Source organism: Dendropsophus ebraccatus, chromosome 14, assembly GCF_027789765.1.
Source record: "Dendropsophus ebraccatus isolate aDenEbr1 chromosome 14, aDenEbr1.pat, whole genome shotgun sequence".
NCBI classification, from domain to species: domain Eukaryota; kingdom Metazoa; phylum Chordata; class Amphibia; order Anura; family Hylidae; genus Dendropsophus; species Dendropsophus ebraccatus.
In genome coordinates, this window is record NC_091467.1 from 48812487 (window position 1) to 48829304 (window position 16818).

Genomic DNA, 16818 nt, shown 5'->3' on the forward strand with positions numbered 1-16818 from the left:
GTACCTTTTCTCCCCCCCCCCCCCCCTTTTCCTTTTTTTTTTTTTCTCTTTCTTATATCTATGGGGGCTTTTTGGGAGACACCAGATGATGTCGGCATACAATAAGATGTAATTAGAGTGTATATGCTTTGACTTGTACGGTTACAGGATTTTGTATTCATCCATTGTTGCTTTTGTCCAATCTCATTAGTGTCTCTGTCCCTTGTCCTTTAACTGTTTGTTTGTTTTTTTTGAAAATTTGGTGTGTGTTAAAAACTTAATAAAAATCATCTTTTTAAGAAACCAACTTCTTCCTCTTGGATATTGGCCATTGTTTTCCCCATCGACAAGGCCCATGTTCTTTCATGGACATTGCCCATCTTCATGGACACCTTTTTCCCATCCCAGGATATCATTATTTTCCTTTTCCCTATAGAAATCATTTATTGTCTACCCCGTAGATTTAAGCCATCATCTTCCCCATGGACATTTGTCCATCTTCTTCCTTCTGGAATTTGGGACCATTTTTGTCCCCATTTTGTTATCCATCTACTTTACCATTTATGCTGGCCATCTTTTTTTCCTGTGGATGGTAACTATTAGAGATGAGCGAGTAGTGAAATATTCGACTTTCGAGAATTCGAATCGGATAGGCACCGAGATTCGACTATTCGAACTAATACTCGATCGCATTATAGTCTATGGGAAAAAAATTCACGGCACTTGGAAATCAAAATTCGACCACTTGGAAGTCACCAAGTCCCCCATGAAACCTCCCTAAATGATGTGAACATCTCCGGAATGACACTGGGACATTAGGGGGAGCATGCCAGGGTGCACCCAACACCCCAAAATCGCAGTATAACGCCACTCTCCGCAGTTGCGAAGGAAAAATATTTGCAAACGCTTTACGAACGTTAATGGCAATGTTCACACATTTCGTTCTTATTCCTTGCGCAGCTTAACATACATGATTCCAATGTGCGTCCGTAGAGCGTCATGTTATTCGCGCGTATCACGCATCATGCTGTAGGAATGTTACTGGAACAGTATGTATTACGTGCTTTTTTCTGGGCTACTGGAACAATATGTATCACGTGCCTTTTACTGGGCTACTGGAACAGTATATATCAGGTGCCCTTAGTGGGCTGCTGGAACAGTATGTATAATGTTAACCAGTGGCGGTCTTTGGCACCAAGCACCCCAAGCGATCGCTTGGGGCCCCCAACATCCAGGGGGGCCCCACGCCCCGCTTTTGTGCTCAAGACCGCTGGACAGGGCCGCTGCCCCACTTGCTGCTGCCATCTGAACTGTAACTATAAGCACTCGTAATGAGCGCTCATAGCACATGCAGCAGCACTGACAGGGCGGGAGACATTGGCTCCCTTCCTGTCAGTCACTCTTGTGGCCGCAGGAAGGGTTTTCCCTGCGGTCACAAGTGGCAGCTTTGTCCTTGTGGTGCCGATGCTCCAGTGACGTCACTGGAGCATCGGCGCCAGGACAAGGGGAGTGCGGCCTTTTGTGATCGCAGGGAAAACCCTTCCTGCGGCCACAAGAGTGAAGAGAAGAGGAGACGCCCGGACCCAGGTGAGTATAGTGTTTGTTTTATTGTGTTATATACTATACTATATGGGAGGGGGAGCACACAGGGGTCTGTTTAACTGGGGGAGCGCACATCGGTTGTCTATATAAATGGGGGGAGCACACAGGGGGGCTATATAACGGGGAGCACACAGGGGGGCTATAGACTACTGGGGCTTCACAGAGGGGTCTATATACTACTGGGGGCAGCACACAGGGGGTCAATATACTACTTGGGGCAGCAGAATGGGGTGTATATACAACTTGGAGAGCATACAGGAGGTCTATATTCAAGTGGGGGAGCACACAGGGGTCTATATACTACTGGTGGGGCACACAGGGGGTCTATATACTACTGGGGGAATATACAGGGGGTCTATAAACTACTTGTGAGGCACACAGGTGGTCTATATATAACTGGGGGAGCACACAGGGGTCTGTATGCTACTGGGGCAGCACACAAAGGGTCTATATAATAATGGTGGGGCACACAGAGGTCTATATACTACTGGGGGAACCACACAGGGGGTTTATATACTACTGGAGGAGCACACAGGGGTCTATTTTCAAGTAGGGGAGCACACAGGAGGTCTATATCCAAGTGGGTGAGCACACAGGGGGGCTAAATACCCCTGAGGGAGCACACAGGGGGCCTATATACTAGTGGGGGAGCACACAGGGGGAATATACAACTGGAGGCAGCACACAGGGGGTCTATATACAACTGGGGCAGCACACAGGAGGTCTGTATACTTCTGGGGGAGCACACGGGGGGGCTATATATAACTGGGGGAACACACAGGGGTCTATATACTACTGGGAAAGCAAACAAGGGGTATATACTACTGGGGGCAGGACACAAGGGGTATATACTATTGGGGGCAGCATACAAGGAGTATATATTACTGGCGGTAGCGCACAAGGGGTATATACTACTGAGGGCAACACACAGTGGTCTAATGTTTTGGAACGTGTGTCGAGGGGGGGGGCCCCAGACATAACTTCGCTTGGGGCCCCAGAAATGCCAAGACCGCCCCTGACGTTAACGTGCCCTTAGTGGGCTAAACCAGGGACACTATATGTCACTATATGTACACACAGGCTGCTGCTGTTGTTATCTTCTATTTCTTAGCACTGAGAAGTGCTTTGGATTCAGAGATGACTTTTTCGCAGTATCTTAGCCTTGAAAAGGACTTTTAGGTTCTGTAGTAATCCTGCCTTACCAAAACGCTTCTAAAACCTATCTCTCCCTGCTGCAAGATCTTTCCCTGGCTAGGTTGAAAGCACATCTGCGGTCGAGAGGCGGGAGCCAAGTGTTTAAGATTCGAGGTCATGTGGTTCAGCCATACAATGAGGGTAGACGCCGTTTTCGCGCTGCGTGCATACTCCCAGGGTCCCTCATGGGCTCCGTGCATGGTGATTGGATTAAAAAAAGCACCAACTGCGATGGGAGGGCTTTTGAATGTTTCCTACATATTCGCCACACTACTCGATTGAATTTGAATCTTTCGAATACCGCAATATTCGATCGAATATCATCTCGATCGAATCGTATTCGCTCATCTCTAGTAACCATTAATTATAAAAATCCTTTTCTGTATGGACATTGATCTTCTTCTCCACAGACAGTGGCCATCTTCTTTGCGGTGGATGTTGGATGTCTGCATCCCTATGAACATCGGCTATCCTTTTCCACATACCATTTCATTAGAACTAAAGAAGTTTCTCTCCTTCCGCAATGTTATTCTTTGCATGGTAGAGAAACACAGCCAGGCAGCTGTCATCTCACGGAGGGTAAATTCTTCTGATTAATGATTGGTGTCACACAATAGACAGGATTAATACATTTTCACTGTCAACAAAGGGAAATAAAGGCTTTTCTGGTTAAAGTTGAAAGCAAAACTCTACTAGTGCCGGCAGCCTCGACAGAGAAGGATGTGGAACAAATCCTCCAAGAATGATTTTGATAAGCAATACCAGTGTTTCCTTAGCACAGACAGAATTAATCACTGGGATGCTCAATGTGTCACAACTGGTGGCTTGTGGTATGTATACAGCTTGGTCTTATATAACGGTGGTCAGGTATAAAAGTGATGCAAATAAAAGGCTGATGCTAAACGCAACTGATCCTTATCTTTTTTGTTTGCTTTTGTACGTGGCTTGGACTATTGAGAATACAACCTACAAATGGGGCCAACAACATAAAGTCATCTGAGGGTTTTCACCAGTACCTCTTAAAGTTTTGGGGGCCAGGTTGAGAAGACGTTATCTACCTCCTACAAGAAGACATGCTTTGGGGGAATGTGGACAAAATTACGTACCCATTCAAATTGGATGATAGTGAAATAGAATTGTGAAGAGTCCTGACATCTAATGTTAACAGAAGTAAGAGAAGGTCGAGACAACAGATCTAAGGGCCAGGAAGGATCAGGCATGTTGAATTTCAATATAATTGACTAGGTTCCCATGGAAGATAAGGTTCTGGCAGAGGCTCTTTTTCCATTGTAAATTCACATATATTCAGCCAAAAGTGCATAGGCAGCTAAAGTGTGTCATTAAAGGGTGTCCACATACATGTTTTCTATTAGTTGTGTGTTCTGCAGCATTCCTAAGTGAGGTTTGAGCAATGGGCCAAAGGGTCACATCACACTGGGAGAATGATGGTGGCTGAACAAGACCACAGCTTTCCTGTGCTGGAATGGGAGAAATATAATGGAGACAACACCAATAGAGTCTCCTGAAATTTTAGTCAGTGCCACCAGATGGGTCACACTCATAAGGGTCCAATAGATGGCACAGAAAACTGGTTGGTCTTGGTACCAAATTCAAGGGTGCAAACGCGGAACCCCCTAAAGCTGCAACATTCCACCATAATAATATCTATGACTTGCATTTCATATTATGGAATACAAGACTAAAATAAAATGTCTAGAAACTACAATCAAGTCCCATAAACAGATTCTTCCCAGCGCTGCCTATATATATTAGATGGTAGAGCAGCATGACTCCACTAATAGTCAGAAATTAATGTGCAGGTAGATATGATCCTTGAAAGAGAGAATTTTCTAAGTTATATACATATAAAATACATCTGGAACCCACCCAATAAGCGCTGTAGGCTACTGCCATGTGCCTGACACTGTGGGGGCTGCACCCTAAGGCTCTAGGGGGCTAAGGATCTAATAGGAATGATACTTTGCATCTAATAATAACAAGTCATGTACGGCTGTCACAAGGAGCCATAAATATACATGAGTGAGGGAGCCTAGCCTCCTCCAGCTTCTCGCTTTGTTTACTCTGCCAACGGCTTCTGAATGTTACTAATTGAAAGCAACATCTTCAGTCTGTTTGTCTCCTCAGCGCTCGCCCGCAATGTCTCCACTGCCGGGAACCAGGGCCAACCCATTGCATAGAACTGGGCTAATTGTTTGTGCTCACTGGCCTTGGGTTTCGAGAAGAGAAATGTGACGGATTCAGAAGAGATGTCCCTTATTTATCCAGGGGGGCCGTGAATTCATCCTGCCGTGCAGGGATAAGAAGAGCCGAGGTCGGGCACAAGGCTGGCAAAGGAGGGTTAAAGCAGCTTAAGGCCTTCATCTTTATACATAAGGCAAATAAGAATCACTGAGCTCTTGGCTGCAGAATCCCTGAATGAGGAGATTTACTTAAGAAAATGCAGTCAACTTTGTGAGTTAATATAAAATTGGGTCTTTTTTGTTGGATTATTCTGATGCCAGGTGTTGGGGCCAAACTTGTTTAAGTAAGTAGAATTATTCTATAGTACCTACTTGCATGCCAAGATTATCTAAAACATTTAATAACCATGAATGTGGTCATATTGGTGCCATTTGCCCCATAGATATTGCTCTTTGGCAGGGGCATCGCTGGGCATAAATGTCTAGGACCCAAGCCCAAAGCAATACAGTCTGGCCCTGGAGATTTATTGAACTTAAAGTATGTCAGTACATTGAGTCCTTCAAACTGTGGACATTGCTATACAAAGGACAGGGTGAGCTATGCAAACATACCTCAGTTGACGGGCTTGCAGGCTGCACGGCTGAGGAAACTTAGTTTAAATATCCTAAATGTCAAGTGTCTAGAACTCTTTGCACCAAACACTTCCTTGGCCCCTCCTCATAGCTCTACGTGTTGTCCTCTTAAAAAGCTCCCTGCTCCCCCTGTGTCCTTCTACATAATCTTTGATCCTCGGCTGAACAATCTCACCTCTACTTCCGAGACTTCCAGACTGTTTTGGCAGTGAAAGTCAGCTCAACCAATTGATGGCCGTTGCGCTGTCCTATCTCAGGACATCGGGGGAGCATGGAGAGGTAAGAATAGGCTTTTTGTTTTGCTCTGCTCCTGTGCAGCAACATAGTAAAAGTTAATTCTGAGTGTAATACCCCATTAATGGAGTGGACATCAACATGTCCAGAAGCATTCCAAGTAGAGAAACATTCAGATTTTTCTATATGGAGATTGGAGAACCAATCCCACGGTCCCAAAACCACCAGTGCCAAGAAGTGTGTTACAATACCACCAAGGTGAAGTACAAAGGTAGTAGTCATGCCCATGGTCATGGTGATTTAGATAGCCCAAAGCCGCTTTTACCACCTAGGAGAATAGAAGTAATATAAATGGTACAGGGTAGATGGTTTTGCAATGGGGACCAAGAGCTCCAGGCTACATGTGCCACAAAGCATAGGAATGATCCTAAGAAAGTAGGGCAACAGAGCCTCATCGATCTTGGCTCCCATGGCATTGATGTATGGAGCTATGTATAACTCACTGAGCCTGGCATTCGACCTCCGCTACAAATCTGCCAGGTAATATTAAATTGCTATTTGAGTGTTGAAGACCACTGTGTCTTAATGATCTAGCAAATGTCTACAGACCGCTCATAATGTTCCCCCTAACCGTACAGTCATTGAAGTAGCCTCCTTCAGAAACACATTATTGTACGTGTGATCAGAAGACGCAGTGCTATTTATAATGTCCTGTAGTTTCCAACCTGCTTATCATGAGCAGCCAGAGCTCAGCTTCCTCATTGTCTGCACGTGCCTGAGACATAAGATCCATTATAATCTGGGTCATGCTATCTAACCTGGATGCAAATGTGTCATTAGTAAGGCCATGTCTCCCCTGATAATGTTTCTTTACCGGCAGCCTGCCTGAATACAGAGGACGAGTGTCCCGAGCCTTCGGAGAGATGGGATTTCTAAAAGTGTGAAAGTCACGATGTGACGGCGCTGGGCCTTGTACAGGGAGCGGGCCATGCTGGATTTGCCCTGACAGCCGTAACAGCCTTATATTCTGCAAGTTCTCATATAAATGGGCTGAATTTGGAAGAGTCAACTCTCGCTGTGACTGAGGTGTTTTAGCTTGAAATTGTACTTGCAAATGAATCCTCTTACGACCTTCAAGTGTACCGACGCGTTTTCTTGCAGGTGCTAGCTCTATGAAAGTGTCACAGCTATTGCAAGGACCATTCACTTTTTGATGCAAGCAGTGTTCCTTAACCTCCAGCTGTTGCAAAACCACAACACCTAATATACATTGACAGCCTTTGTCTGTCAATGCATGGTGAGAGTTGTAGTTTTCCAACAGCTGGAAAGCCTCAAGTTTTCCTTTCTTTAGCACAACACACTTAATGTGTACCTGTCATGGAAAGAAGTTTCAACAGTTTTGATTAGTACTTAACTTTACACTTTATGCTATGTTGGGGTACCATGTATTCTATCTATGTACTTCTGTTTCACTTGTCACACTGCCTAAGAGCATACATTGAAAGTTTTTTTTGTAAGTGCAAGGGTTAATAGTTTTCTACTGTCTCATTATTCCACATCCTATCATATGTATAAGAGTATGCCAATCTGGTCACTGCCCCTCTCTAAGCCAATCAAAGTAATCTCTAAATCACCTCATGTCTCTCTACCAATGAGGGCACTAATCACCCCATGTCTCTCCCTCAATGGGAGCAATCCCTGTAGTCCATAGAGGGGTGGAATGAGACAAGTCTTTATAGTTCAGGTCCTGGCCCCTGGCCAATGTGCATGTTTGCCAGCTCTGCTCCTGTTGCCTATACAATCAAGTCAAGTATTCAGCAAGTCATTACCAGTTCATGATGCAAGGATCCATTTATATTTTACTTCTTCGTCTAGACTAGGGTTGGAGAAATTGCTTCTTCTTTATGGCCCCCCTGGCTTTGCCTTCCTCTACTAGGCCTCCAGTTGGAAATGCCATTGATAAGCTTCCATGCCGGTTATCCTGCTCCTGCATACTTCCCTTTTGGGTATGTGCAACAAGTAAATAAAACTAGCCTCTTTACTAGGGGGAATTATGCACAGGAGCAGGAGCTCCTGTAGAGGACATATGTTCCTGTTCCCATACAATGAGCCCCCCCTTGTATGCACCACCACTTACTTGCTGCTAATAATGAGCAAAACTACCAAAATTAGTTCCTGAAAGTTTTGCCGAATCAGCCATCCAATTTGTATTTGATTCAATTCTGATTTGATACTATACCCACTGAGCCAGGAGTGGAACATTCAGCATCTTGAGTGTAAGTGGCTATGCATAGTCATTTCTGCTTATTGTAGAGGAGCTGAGACACCTGTTGAACTTTATGCTCCAGCTCAGTAAATTGCTGGCCTGGGCATAGAGCATTGACTTACAGTAGTGGTGATGCTTTCAGTATTTTCCACTTTGCCTCAAGGTAGCAATAGGCAGCTGCTTGCTTTTTGACAGGAGTCCCTGCTCCTGTACAGATTTGGCCAAAACAAATGGCAAACATTTGGACCCACTAAGGCTTCAGGGCTTAGATGTGACTGCCATCCCTGCAGCCCTACAGTTATGCCCCTTCAAGACCTTTAAAGGGAAACCTCCCATCCATCACTGTAACCTTTCTTCATCCATTCTGGTCTGGTATAAGGCAACTGGTTTTCCAGGGGTTACACTACAGAACAGCTGCACACCACAATGAGCGGGCATCCGTGCTTCCACCGTTTAATGAATAATACACAGATATATTTTATTAAGTAGCTTCATGCATTTGACCGGCAGAGCAGCAGGATCATTGGATGAAGCTTGCACAGTCTTCGCTCTTTTCATCTGTACCGAGACTGTGTCTAGGAGGGAAGGGTCCCATGATGTGTATAGAGCACAATGATGAGAGCTCTCCGTGGTGCTGAATCTACTGATCATATGCGAGACGTGTGCCTGCGCTCAATACTTTGCCTCATTATGTTCACTGAAACTACTTGCAGATGTGCAGGATGTTATATAAGGACCCGAGAGCCGGAGGGCTGCTTAACCCTTCATAGTCTACAAATCTGCTGGTTACATAAGAGGCTAATAAGCAGAGCTAAGTGTGTTGTGTCACAAAGAAAACCTGAATCACCTTAATCCTTGCAGGGCTGTCTATCTGACACCCTCTTGGGGACCTTAGACACCCAAGGAGTCCCAGGAGCCTTTGTCTACATACATTTTTAATTTGTGTTTTCTTCACTAAAAGGATTTAAAGGCATAGTCTATCCATTAGCTAAAGTTGAGAAAAAATTGTTCCCAATAACTGTAATGATAAACCGATGTAGCTGAACGTGTCACGTTGTTTATGTTGCATAAGTTCACTATGCCAGGTGACAAAGTCCTCATCTGTGCATTTTTATCATAAATTTTTATTTTGTTTTCAATAAACCTTTACAAACCCACTCCTCAGAGACACAGAACAAGAATTGAACAATGAAAGCCTAATAACAATTAAGGTAATCATTTAGCAAAGTCTACAGCTTGAGGCTATGTTCACACTGCGTATGATTCCGTCCGTAGATCGTACGCCGCCGTACATGTGTGGCTGAAACTACAGCCGTGGGAAAAATAGACATGCGGCCGGATGCGTACGAACCGCGAACATACGCCCGCAGTACAGTTATGCTTCCCTAGCTTGTTTCAAAGTGATCTGAGGCAGGTCATTTACTTAGAAATCTTCGCCCAGCCCCGTAAAACACACAGAACCTTTTGGTTCGAAAAATCAAGTTCAATTTGGCTGAAATAAGTACTTTGTACGGGACCGCTCGGAAATCGACGGCCGTGAATTTCAACATTTCCGTCCTCAAACAATGGTCTTGTTAATTTTTCACGGCGCCGTATACGATCCGGCCGTAAGCTCATACGTAGTGTGCACTGTGCGGGCGTATATCGTATACTTTCAAGTGAACGCATCAACATCAAAACTACGTGCGTATATTCGTGGTTTGCACTACGGACGGATTCATACACAGTGTGAACATAGCCTAAAGGTGTTATCCAGCACGGCCAAAAACATGGCCACTTATTTTCAGAGACAGCACCACACTTGTCACCACTCTGGGGGGGGGGTGCAACTCAGTTCCATTGAAGTGAAACAATGGGGGAGAGAAACATGGGGATGGGGGAGAGAAACAGCGGAGAGAAGCAGGGGGAAGAGAAGTTTGGTGGAGAGAAGCAGGGGGGAGAGAAGTATGGTGGAGAGAAGCACAGGAGAGAAGCAGGGGGGAGAAGTGTGGTGGAGAGAAGCACAGGAGAGAAGTAGGGGGGAGAAGTATGGTGGAGAGAAGCACAGGGGGGAGAAGAAAACAGGCCCAGGTTTCACACTGAGTGAGTATAAATACATTTAGAATCTATATTATTAACTATATGTATAATATATACTGTTTTAGTGTCATTTTGTGCCATTTTGGTTGGTGGTGTGCCCCGGGATTTTTTAAGTATAAAAAGTGTGCCGCGCCTCAAAAAAGGTTGAAAATCACTGTACTAGAGGTCCCCCATGGGGGCTTCTAGTATATGTGTAAAAAAAAAAAAGTATTGTTATAAGTAAAAAGCCCCCTCCCCTAATAAAAGTCTGAATCACCCCCCTTTTCCCAGGTTTTAAATAAAAGTAAATAAATAACCATGTTTGATATCGCTGTGTGCGTAATCGCTAGAACTATTAATTATTCACATTACTGATCTCGCACGGTAAATTACGTAAGCGCAAAAAAATCCCAAAATTGCGCATTTTTGGTCGCATCAAATCCAGAAAAAATGTAATAAAAAGCGATCAAAAAGTCGTATATGCACAATCAAGGTACCGATAGAAAGTAAACATCATGGCGCAAAAATTGACACCTCATACAGCCCCATAGACCAAACGATAAAAACGTTATAAGCCTGGGAATAGAGCAATTTTAAGGAACGTATATTTGTTAACAATGGTTTGAATTTTTTACCGGCCATCAGATAAAAGAAAAGTTATACATGTTATATATCATTTTAATTGTAACGACTTGAGGAACATGCACAACAAGTCAGTTTTACCCCAGGGTGAATGGCGTAAAAACACATTCCCCCCAAATAAAAGAAATGCGTTTTTTTTTTTTCAATTTCACCACACTTTTTTTCTGGTTTCGCAGTGTACTTTATGCAAAAATTCAGCCTGTCATTGCAAAGTACAATTAGTGACGCAAAAAATAAGGGCTCATGTGGGTTTCTAGGTGGAAAAATGCAAGTGTAACTGTCATGTTTTTTTTTTTTTATTGCAGAAAACAGTAGTATAAGCGATTTTAAGAAACTCTGTTATAGGTTATAGCCAAAAAAGCCTCTTTCTGTACTCAAGAAGCAATTTCCAAGCTTCCCCCCCCACACACACACACTTCTTATCTGTACATTAGCAGGCAAAACCGTTTTCATTACAGAGAAGCCAGTGAAGACGGGCTCTGCTGTCTCCATTATCTCCTATGGAGGGGTGAGGGGCCGAGGGAGAGGAGTGAGCAGGAAGAGGAGACATGAAGGTCAGCTGTTTGGAGATTGTCTGGGCACCTAAAACGCTGGATTCAGGGGTGAGAAAGGTCAGTGCTTATCTAGGAACTTGCTGAGAGAAGATTGCAGGGTGTTGTGCTGTGCAGGACTGCTCCATGCTGTCACTCCTAACAGCCCCTCCCCTCTCCATAGCCACACAATGGACACAGAAATCCTGCTTCATCTGAAGTGACAGGGGAGCTAGGAAAACTGCTTTTTCAGTACAGAAGGAAACTCTTTGGGTAAATAAAACCTATTAGAGAGTTTCCTAAAATCGCTTGTACTAGAGATATTTATTGTTTTAAAAAAAATGACCCTGAAATGACAGTTACGCTTTAAGTGATAAAGACCACAAGAAATTAATTTAATTAGGTGTTTGGAGGAGATTAGAGATGAGCGAACCGGGTTCGGGTTCGAGTTTATCCGAACCCGAACGTTCGGTATTTGATTATCTGGGGCTGCTGAACTTGGATAAAGCTCTAAGGTTGTCTGGAAAACATGGATACAGCCAATGACTATATCCATGTTTTCCACATAGCCTTAGGGCTTTATCCAAGTTCAGCAGCCACCGCTAATCAAATGCCAAAAGTTCGGGTTCGGATCGACTCGAGCATGCTGAGGTTCACTCATCTCTAGAGGAGATCTATTGTAACAAACTAAGTTCTGTTGCATCTACTGATAAAGCTTTATAACCAGAACCTGACCCTCCTGAGCACAAGCAATAAAGTTTTGTATGTCGTCAAGGTGAACAGGTCGTCTGCTGGTCTATAGAGGTCACAAGGCAGCCATATAAGTAATAGACATGGAGGCCACTTGAAAGTTACTTTCCATTTGTGGTGCGGCTGGATCGCTGTTCAAAACTTCCTTGGCTCTGTCCTAAAACAAGTACAGTACGGACCTGCCAGAAGCTCCATCGGCTGCATTATAATACACTTACAAGAGATTAGATTAGATACAAACATTTGGCCAGCACATCCAATAGAACTATTATATCTATGTTCTAGTGCATGTGTTTATATGTAAGGGGAGTGACTCCACCCGCCCCCCTGGGTGACTTAAGCGATGAATTTCTGGATCCTACATGACTAGAATTTGTAGGCTTAGTGCTTGCCCAGGAGAGGTAGGTATATATTGTAGGGTCCATGCTTTCACCTTACTGCGGTGGGATGGTACACATTACTTTATAAAAAGGTATGCTAACAACCTTTTTTTTTTTCTATAGATAGATATATAGATAAATAAATAAAAAAAATAGTAGATAGATATGGGTTGGACAGATAGATAGATAGATAAATAGATAGTAAATCTAGACCCCTCAGGTTCGGAACACCATAGAAAGGCTCAAAACGGATATTAGATTAGAATTCCAAAATATCTGTCAACCACCTATGGACATAGAGGAGCTGGCAAAATTATCACAGCACCCACAGACTGACGTGCAGGAGTCCAGTACCCAAAGGAAACACACTAGTAGCACCAGTTCCACAGGAACTATCACAGTGGACAACACCCAAAAGGGTAATGAAGCGCTGGTACCGTTCCTTAAATCACTCCAGGAACAGGCACCCTCCAATAAGGGAGAACAACGAACAAGCCCCAGTGAAGGACAGGTTTTTTTAGGCCCAGCACTCCAGAGCCCCAAACCCAAACTAATACCACAAATGTTCACCCCCACCAAGGGTATAAAAAGAAAAAATGCAAGAGAGGAAAAAGAGGGGGTGTCAGCTACAAAAAAAGAAAGAATGGAAAAAATAGAGATACTTCAGAAGGTACACTCAAAGCTCCCACTTCCAAAGATGAATTAGTCAAAATATTCAACTTATCTTCCCACCAGCTAACTGTGCATGAGATTCAACTACTTCAAAAAGGACTATCCTTTTCACCAGAGAATCGTGCAGATGATTTTGAACTATATCTGGATCTGCACCAGTATATAAGAAAATTAACGTTAAAAAGGCATTTTGCAATAAAACCGTACGGTGCACAGAACAATGATGTACAAGAAACCAAACTGGATGACAACTCATCCAGGACTATGGGGGTTCACCCCAAGTTAGAACTGAAATCCAGGTTTTATCCCTTGGAGAGTCAAGGACATCTCATCAAGTCCTTTTATGACGTGGTATGTGAGGATTTTAAACTATTGTCTGGAAATCACTATGGGTTTGGTTCCAAAAATGAAGGGAGGCTAACCAAACAAGAGTTCATAGCTCTGACCAAACTGAAAGATAATGGGAATATAGTCATCAGACCAGCTGACAAGGGGGGAGGAGTGGTCATTCAAGATTATGGTGATTACCATCTAGAAGCCTTGAGGAATTTAAGTGATGTGAATTATTACCGTGTGGTCATTGATGATCCCTTCCCCATCATTAACAGACACTATCAGGATTTGATCAATAAAGCTAATGAAGAGGGCATTATCACAAAAGAAGAAAGGAGGTTCCTTAATATAACCAATCCATCCATACCCTACTATTACCACCTTCCAAAAATACATAAGGCCACAATCAATCCTCCGGGAAGACCAATAATCTCAGGAGTGGGGAGCCTGACAAGTAACCTGTCAAAATATCTAGATCTGATCCTTCAGCCATATGTTAGGGACCTGGAGAGCTTTCTAATGAATTCCGATGACTTAATATCCATCCTAAGAGAAATAACATGGGAATCAGGGATGTCATTTGTCACCATGGACGTCTCGGCCCTATACACCAATATTCATCATGACATTGGTATCCAATGTGTCAGGGAATTCTTGGTCCAAGATGAACACATTCCAGTGGGACAAACAGAGTTTCTCATTGAAGCCCTAGGATTTATATTGAAGAATAATTTTTTCATGTACGACGGTGCCACCTACCACCAAACCCGTGGGACAGCCATGGGGACGCGGGTGGCGCCGTCGTATGCTAATCTCTTTATGGGGGTCTTTGAAAACACACACATCAGGTCCTGCCCTCTGTTTAAAGATCATGTCCTTATTTACAAACGTTATATAGACGATCTTTTTTTCCTGTGGAAAGGTGACGCAAATACCATCAGTGAATTTGTACAGTACATCAATGAGAATACATGGGGGATTAAATTAACTCCCAACCATTCTGAAGTCCAGATTGAATTTTTGGACCTTTTAATTAGTCACAAAGGAAGTGAAATCATTACAGAAACCTTCTTCAAGGAGGTTGACTCTAACAGTTATTTATCCTTCAAGAGTGGCCATTTGAAAAAATGGAAGACCAATGTCCCCTATAGTCAATACAAAAGAATTAGAAAGAACTGTACAGAAGACACTACTTTCAAGAAACAAGCAGCGATCTTGAAAAGACGTTTCAAAGCAAAGGGATATCCCAAACAATTGCTACATAATGCCTACCAGAGAACATGTCAACTGACACAGGGGTCATGTCTAACTAGCAACACTAAAGATCTTGTACAACAAGAGCCCAACAGGATTAATTTCATCACTCGGTATAGCAGATCACACAAAGACATACAAAAAGTATTGCAGAAACACTGGCACCTGTTGAAACTAGACCCCTTTTTAGGCCCCTTACTTCCTAAAAAACCGTTGGTAACATACAGGAGAGCACCCACTTTAAAGAACCTAATAGCTCCCAGTTGCCTACGCAGACACAGGAAGGGTACAACAAATAATAAATCATGTGTAGGAGTGGCGAAATGCAACCATCCGAGATGTATGTGTTGTACTTCCATCAGGGACGGTTTTACCACCATCACAAGCAGGGCAACAGGGCAGAACTATACCATCAAGCAAAGCTCAAATTGTAAATCTTGCTATGTAATCTACGTGTTGGAGTGCCCGTGTGGACTCCAATACGTGGGTCGGACCACACAACCTTTGCACTGTCGTCTCAATGGACATAGACTCAATGTAAAAAAGGGTTTTTTAAAACATGGGGTCTCTAGGCATTTCTATGAAATGCATGATTCTGACCCCAAAGGTTTGACCGTTTGCCCTATTGATCAGATTAATTCCAGTGCCAGTAACCGGTTTGACCAGTTGGTCAAACGAGAAATGTACTGGATCTACCGTTTGCAAACACTACAGCCCTTAGGGTTGAATGAAGTAACAGAACTAATTGTCTGAATCAACTGGTTCAACCATGCGATCCAATCGAGTAAAGGAACATACAGTAGAACAACATGGTCCCAGATCCCTATTAAGAATGTCAGATGGGAGGGGTTCGACATCACTTCCAAATGTATTTCATGTCATATTGAGACCTATGGGACTACACTACTGTATTGATTTTGGCTTTTGTGCACACCAGACGCATTTATTTGGTCGCCATATCAAAGATGATAGTCACTCTTTACTGCTGAGGGTTGTAGGAAGTGTTGTTTTTTTTTTTTTGTTTTTTTTTTTTTTTTTTTTTTTTTTTTTTTTTTTTTTTTTTTTTTGTGCATTGTAGACTAGTGTATATGAGTACATGAAGTTTACCATAAATTAATGTTGGCCTGTATGCAAGATAGGTTATACAGCTGTATTCCTAGTTTTAATTGGAAGTAATATGGGCACTATTGGCCAGCGGCAATTGTCTGTATGTTATTAGACCTAGATTTACACCGAGTGATCACAATAATGGAAAACTTTGGATGGATGGAGGATTTGAACCCAGGAGTACAGAACTATGTTTATATTGTGCTGGAAGGTGAGCCACAGACTCTGAGGTCTATCAAGTGAAGATTCACATATACTTATACCTATGGGTAGTGTTCGACGATCACAAATAGTACATATTATAGAGGTATTTAGCAAATGCCGTTTTTATACAATTTTTTTATATATCTTTTTATATTATATTCTATATTATAATGATTTCCAAGTAGCAGAGATCTGATGTATGTTTTAAGGTTATAATCAATCACACAATATAAATTCATAATCACTCACTGTAGGGTGGATTTACCTTGTACTATGTAGTATCAATATAGATATATGTAAAATGAAATTTATTATACTCTTATTCTATTTATTTACCTCCCAAGGGGCTTGAACCCATGACTTCAGCTAGGCTCATTGGTCATAGGCCAGACACTTACCACTAGACCATTTAGACATTCTGCCTCCTGCAGCTGATATTGGTAATGATCTATGTTCAGCACTATAAAGCCATATGGGATAGAGATAGTGATCTTATAAGTCTGGAAAACAGCAGAGAAGCATTTCCACTAAATGTAAAGAACGCTTTTTATGAGGATGTGTATTTTTATTTTATTTTATTCAATCTCCGGTTGAAAGATATGTGTTTTTAGCCAAATGTTTGTTAGTATCAGTGTAATGTGGGATGATGATGTCAGAGGTCACTAGAGAGCAGAAAGCACTTCCAGGTCATCCATTACTGTTTTACTATAAAAGATTGTTGTTTGTTACCTGTATTATGCCTGATGAAGAGGGGATTGCACCCTCGAAACGCGTTGCAT